Raw genomic sequence first — 6,764 nt, forward strand, 5'->3', positions numbered from 1 at the left:
CTTGAGCCCGCTAACAACACAGCTTAAACCTCTCTACCTCACTTTAAGGTCTAAATCTTACAGATTTCTCCCACACAACACCTGAAAAATGCAGCCCTCCCTTCCTACACATCTGCAGCTCTCCCCAGCTCCCTTCTCCTCTGCTGTGAAGCCCTTTTATCTCCCCCTGCCAATCACACTCCTACAGGTACCTGTACCAAACGCTGTTCCAGAGGTCTTTTTCCAAGCCTATCGCTTTGACCATCTCTCTGCACTCCTATCTGAGCGGCTCTCTGCTGAATTCTGTACATCAGATCAAACATAAACTGCTTGTCTTTATTTCAAAGGCTTTCACAGACAACCCTGCTTTGTCTTTTATTACTCATTTAGCACCAAGAAATCGGTTCCCTCCTCCAGCTGGCCATGAAACCAGCCTCTCTCTTCCTTTGCTAGGCACGCAAACAATCACGCTCACACTTTCTTCCACACTGCCACTTCTGCATGGGTTTTTTGGGGTTTGGTTTTTTTTTTTTCTTCCTTCTAAGCAAACCCAAGTCAGTCATGCTATCCTCCCTTTGCCTAAGAATATGCCCTATCAGATCAGGGCCCCACCTGGTGTAATTTTTCCAATACAACTATGCTCCAAGAAGTTGAGCAATATTATTTTGCAGTTTCCTTCATCTCCCTTGCTTGCAGTCATGTCTTGTTTTGTGTCTTTTCCCGGGTAAGAGAGCTCTTTTTCCCCAAGTTTGTGAGGCACCTAACAAGACGTCATCTTAATGTACTGCTGGAGTCCCTTGGCACTATAGTAACATCAGTGATGGCTACAACATCTAATTACTCAGCTCACAGCCACGCTGCCAGCAAGCAGACACAAGCGCACACCATATCACACAATGCCGGCCACTTCTGCCTCCCTGCTGCATCGTATACTTCTCACAGAACAACGTTTAAGGCATTAACACCCATGAATTATAAAACAGTACAAAAGAGGCACATGTTCTCCAGGCTTAGCTTTGCCGCAAGCTTCCCCAATACAGCAAAGCCTCAATCAAGACCTTGTAATAACGAGCCAGGCAGAAGGACGGGCCAGACTGCCATGTTAAAGCAAACTAAAGTGTAATTGTCTCTTCACTGCTGCATTCCCATCCTCGTTCCCATTGCTTTTTAATAACATCAACATCCTTTCATGCAATGTCTTGTTTAAGCAATGAAGAGAAGTCTAGAGGTTAATTAACGAGAAGTAGAACATAGCCACTTTACTAAAAAAAAAAACCCAACAAAAACAAAAAAGAAAAAAATTAAAAGCTACAAACTAGCATTCGACGGAGTTTTCCAGTGGAAAGAAGTACTATTTTTAACACTAAACACAACAGACTGTCCTTTGGCTTAGGAAAATCATGAAACTGTTGACCTGCTTTTATAATGCTTTAAGAAGTGTTTGTGCTTTCTGTCAGTCAGAAAGACAGCAAATTACGTGGCATACATCAAAAGCCAGCAATCCGTTACATGCACACGTACACTGTACCCTACAGAGGCACTTTAGTAACGGCAGAACATCTCATCAATTAAATCTAGCCGTATATCTTATTTCTACATATGACATGTTGATTGGCAACCTTTCTAGAGACCTGGCTCAGACATCTGGGGATTGTGCTGGCAAGGTCAGCGAAGCTTCTAAAGCAATGCTTTGCATCATGGAGTCGCGGGTGACGAGTTAACAGACCTCAGCCCCATGCTGTAGTGCAGTACCCCCCTCCTGCAAACAGCACCTGCTGCACTGGGGACGCTTGCCTTGATCTCTCCACCATTCCTCTTCCTGCTTTACGCCAAAATGCTTCCTCTGCCCAACCCTTCATGATACATCCTGCCAGTTCCTTCCCCTTCCCTCCTCTGAAGTCCCTGATAAATGGGGTTTAACTGCGGTGCTATTCCCTGCTCCCCACTGAGCTCGCTCTTCCCCTCTCTGCCTGGCTGCTTCGCCGGGGGGACAGCAGTTATTTAAGGTGCTGAGAGTCCTGGGTTTGAACTCGGGAAAGCTGTAAGAATAGTGAAGTACTGAGCCCCGTTGCCTGGGAAGGCTGTGGGATCCCCACCATCAGACCGAGGGGCTCTCAGGATCGGCTCTGGCTGGCCACCCTGGTGCCGAAGAAAGGAGAACAGTCTCCTCATGATCTTCCTATCTGGTTTTATATTTTATTTCCTCTGCTCATCATCTGACCTGGATCTTCTTGCCTTTAAGAACATCATGAGGTTCAAGAGCTGAGGAAAATCAACCATTAGCCTAAGGCCATTGTTGCATTCATGTAGATGCAGTCCCAGCTGTTTACCCTTTATCATGGGATTTAGGAGCTTGAATATTCAAATTCAACTTTTTGCTCATTAAGCAAAGAACCTTTAAGATGTGTTTGAGCCACACATTTGAATTCAGAGCTGAACACTTACCAAATTGCATGTCCAGAAGTTTTCCCTAGCTCGGCTGGTTACAAAGCCCAGCTGGTAACTGTGGAACCTATTTTGAAATGTCAGCAAAACCCAAAGATATTTTGGAGCCGGTCTTGCATATGCATGGCTATAAACAATTCATCTCAGAAATACATTGCCCACAAAGCTAACGTGGCCCTTAGCAGAGCTAAGCACAACCTAAGGACAGCTGCCAGTGCTGCTCAGCTTCCCGGTTAATGCCCTGACGGGAAAACCCTGCATCTCTCAAGCAAAGCTATTCCAGTGCATCTAATCCAGACAAATCAGTACTTGCAAGCCTCCTTTCTCCACAACCTCCTCTAAACCTTCGCAGCAAAACTATGACCAAAGGAAAGTTTATCTCGCTTGATCAGTTCTCCCTGCTTGAAGCCTCCAGGGAGAGCGTCAGTTAAATAAGGCAAATGCTTACTATGAAACCTGTTCTTGGTGGCAAAACTCATTTTTTGCATTTTTGGGCTACTCTAGCCTGTGGAAAAGTTTCCACCAAGGTCAAATTAAGTAACTTCTGTTGGAAGCAGAAGGCTTCACTACTGGAAACACCAGGCACCAACCCAGGAAGAACGTCCTTCTCTTAGTCTGCTCTCCCCTGGACTGATGAAGGGTGAAGAACAGAAGTCCCATTCCGACTGGAAGGATTATGCCTCTCTCTGTCAGAGGCATCAGAGACGTGAAATAAACAGTAGCGTAATTTGTGGAGCAGCTTTGGGAACTTAATTATTTCTCAGGATTCAACTTTAATGACTCCTTTCTACTCCCTGGATCCTAAGCAGCTAGTTATGTCATGTTGCATTAGAAGCTGAAGCTGCAGCAGACAGAACAGCATCAGACCTAGAAAAAAACAAAAAAACCCAACAAAAAACCCTGAATGGTTTTCCTTTACCAAGAACAAACATATGCAGTAGCACAGTGCTTTGGAAATAAATTGCTCATGAACCTTCTGGCTTGAAGCTACCAGTAAATCTTCCTGTTTGCAATGATGCCCAGGTATATATGGCAAAAAATCTCACTGCTCTATTAAAGGTCTTACTGAAAAGTCTCCCTGCTTTACAGAAAAGCTCTTATTTACCCCGTGTGTCCTCAGAATAACAGATTACCACAGCTCCTGGCAATCACAGCACAGCTCAGCTCTATGTCCACGTTGCAGAGAAAAGTGCATTACATAGATTGCAAGCTGTTACATAAACCAAACTTTTATTATGGTGGTTATAGCAGCAAGATGTCCAAGGGGATGTTTTATATACAGCCTTCTCTGTGCTTAATCAAAGTACAATCAAATGCCTTTTTTTTTTTTTTAAGCTTCACTAGAGAAATGTTTTATTATTTTTAAATCATCCAATACTTTACACTAATTCCCTATGTTATTAAAGCTTGAACGAGGAGACCAGGGTCTAGCTCTTGCAAATCCTCAGTCAATTGAGTTTGGGGTTTCTAAAGCCTCAGTGCGGAGTGATTCAGACCTGAACTCATTGCATCTGAGCCATCAGGAGACAGCTGAGAGTGGACAGGAGGCTCGGTACTGTCCGTCTCTGCTCATTATTTTCCCTCTTTTATCCTGAGAGCAGGCAGCCACATTGCTAGGGAGCGGGATGGAGAAGGTGGCCAAGCGGGTGATGCTTTGGCCTGGAGATGCCATGTGGGACTGGGCACAACCAGCAGCCCCTGGTCACCCAAATCTGACAGCAGCATCGTGTTTCCCAGAGGCTGCCTGAGGAAGATACGGGACAGAGCACGAGATGGTCAATTTACGCAGCAATGTGCTCGTGGAAAGAAATTAGGCTGCCACAACAAAGGTCTGGGGTCCCAGATCCACTGGCCTCCAAGAAATGTCCTGGTCCTGATCAACACCGGTGGCCGATCGTGCCCCGCTCAGCTGCGCCCCGTGTGTGGGAGCAGTCAGAAGCGTGCGTGGACACGGTGTGGGGGCTCTGTGCCGGGTGTGCTGCATCAGAGCGCCTTAAACACTCACCTCCTGCCTCAGCGCAATGCGCACAGTCCCAAACACCCCCCCGTCCCCCCCGAGCCCTCCCCCAGGAGCTCTCAGCGCACACAAGTCCCCTCCCGGGGGACAGAAGAAACTTTCCCCTGCCCAGCACGAGCCGGCTGTCTCCTGACGGTAGAGCCATACTAATTGCTGTCTGGTACAATTAGGCTTATTCCTACTTGTAATTTAATTTGTGCGAGAATGCTAGCTCAGCACAGGAGTTTGGGTGCATTTGTGGCTCCTTCAATTAGCGGCACTTTGTCGTCACCCAGACACGGGCTGCGACAGGGCTTTGTCTCATCCCGCCTGCAACGATGCTCGGAGGGCAGGAGGCGCAGGGCTGGCGGGACCGGGGCAGGGACGTGGCCAGCCTTGCCCCTGGGGGGAGCCTCTCAGGGGAACAGGGCAAAGCAGGACATTTGGGATGAGCCAGCCCTGCCGTGACCCCGCGTAGCGGTGGAGGTCACCGGCCAGGAGCCCTCTTGTCTCTCTTGCACCGAGGGCAGCTGGAGGTTAAGAGACAGATAGAGACGGGTGGCAACAGAAACAGGAGAAAAGTAGAAGGAAGAAAGAAAAAGGAAAAGAAAGCGCTGCTGAAGGAAGCCTGACATACGTGACACTGCAGCAGTCAGCCAGGGTCCCCCTGAGAGGCCCCTTCCCATGAGGGTTGCTGGCCCGTGGGACTCCGAAGGGGCACTTGCTTCACCAAGATACCAGCCGAAAGTCTAGGTGATGCTGCGCTTAACTTAGGGAAGGGAGGAGGGAAAAGACTCAAGGATTAGAAATCAGAATAAGAGTAATGCAAATCAGCACTCGCTAGCACTTGCAGTGTGGCACTTTATATATTTCTCGTGGAATCAGGAACATCTTAGGTACCGTGGGAGGATAAGAGTTCTTGACTAAATAAGCAGATCTCCTGACAATCTATCTTTCACATCCTTTGCTCTGCACACAGATACTGGATGTGGGAAAGTTATTGTATCCCTCTGACAAGTTTTTTCATAGGAAAAACTTTCCTTAACCTTCAAGAAAACCCAGAAAAAAACCACTCCTATTTGGAAAATAAGAGACCTGCAGAGTTCTGATTTGAAATTCATCACACCTCCTGCTCCAGAGACATGCCTAAGGACAGATACTTCAGAACATATAAAACTATTTTCAGACTTAGCCATGTCCTGCTTGTCTATTTTGCTCTGACATTTGCTTCAAGAGAAGAGCATCACAGGGGCTGCTGCAAAGACTTTAAAGGTAGAAAAGACCCCTTTGGTGCCAAGAGAGGCAAGAGGTCCCTCAGACAGAGAAGGGCACAGCATTGTAACAACAGGAAATTTGGCAGATAAAGTGTTTTGTTTGTAGAAACTAGCAAAAAAACCCCCAAAACAACCCGCCATCCACAATAACCAGAGAAATTAAGATAATTTCTTGTGTCCTGTCCCCCCCTTTTAAATAATCTTGCCAAAACACAATACTTTTCCTTCATTCTGATGCTTAAAGGACAGCCATGAAGATTTAACAGTTAAAATAGAACCATTTATTTCAAAAGGTTGTAGTAAAAGATATGTAATTTTAGCAGCAATTGCCTGTGGGCAGTGGAAAGGGAGCTGCTGAATGTGCCATCAGCAGAGAGATTGAAGAGAGGTTAAAGAGGAGAGCTGGGAGAAGGCATTCACCTTCCCGAACGGGCCATAAACTCAAATGACTGACTGCAGCCAACTAAAAAGCAAGAATATTTCCATTGTGTATCAAAATAACAAGCAGGAGGCTTGCTGGAGCATCTAACGTGAAGCGCTGTTTCACACAGGGAGCGATGCAGTTGTCACGCACCGCAGTCAGCGACTGGCCCCGTCCCAGGAGCTGAACACCAGTGGGAGCTTTGGCCTCCTTAGGTAAACTGAGATCTCCAACACCAAAACCCCACAGTTTGCCCATCTTTTAGCAATCACCAGTCACTTCCCTGCTAAATCACTTGTAGCAAGTGTGGGGTGTCTGGGTGCACCAATTTGCAGGTTACTGGTGCCCACCCGAGCCCATGAGCTCCCAGGGACTTGGCTGGGTCTCAGCAGCCTTGTTCCCAGCTGGACAGTGGGAGAAACTTCGAAAGAGCCTACACTGAGTAACCACAAGCAGAAGCATCGTTGCACCCTAACGTTAGTATTGTGCCATTAGCCAACAGGTACCAAAGGGGTGACCAGAAGGCAGGATGGGCGGCGTTGCAGAGGAAGGGGAAGGGATACCTGTCCCAGCAATGCAAGTGGGGCTGGGCGATAGCCAGGCACTCACAGGCACTTCGAGTGGAGGCTTTGCGCCTTCCCTAATGCCA

The sequence above is a fragment of the Grus americana genome, chromosome 16, assembly GCF_028858705.1.
Source record: "Grus americana isolate bGruAme1 chromosome 16, bGruAme1.mat, whole genome shotgun sequence".
Classification (NCBI taxonomy): Eukaryota; Metazoa; Chordata; class Aves; order Gruiformes; family Gruidae; genus Grus; species Grus americana.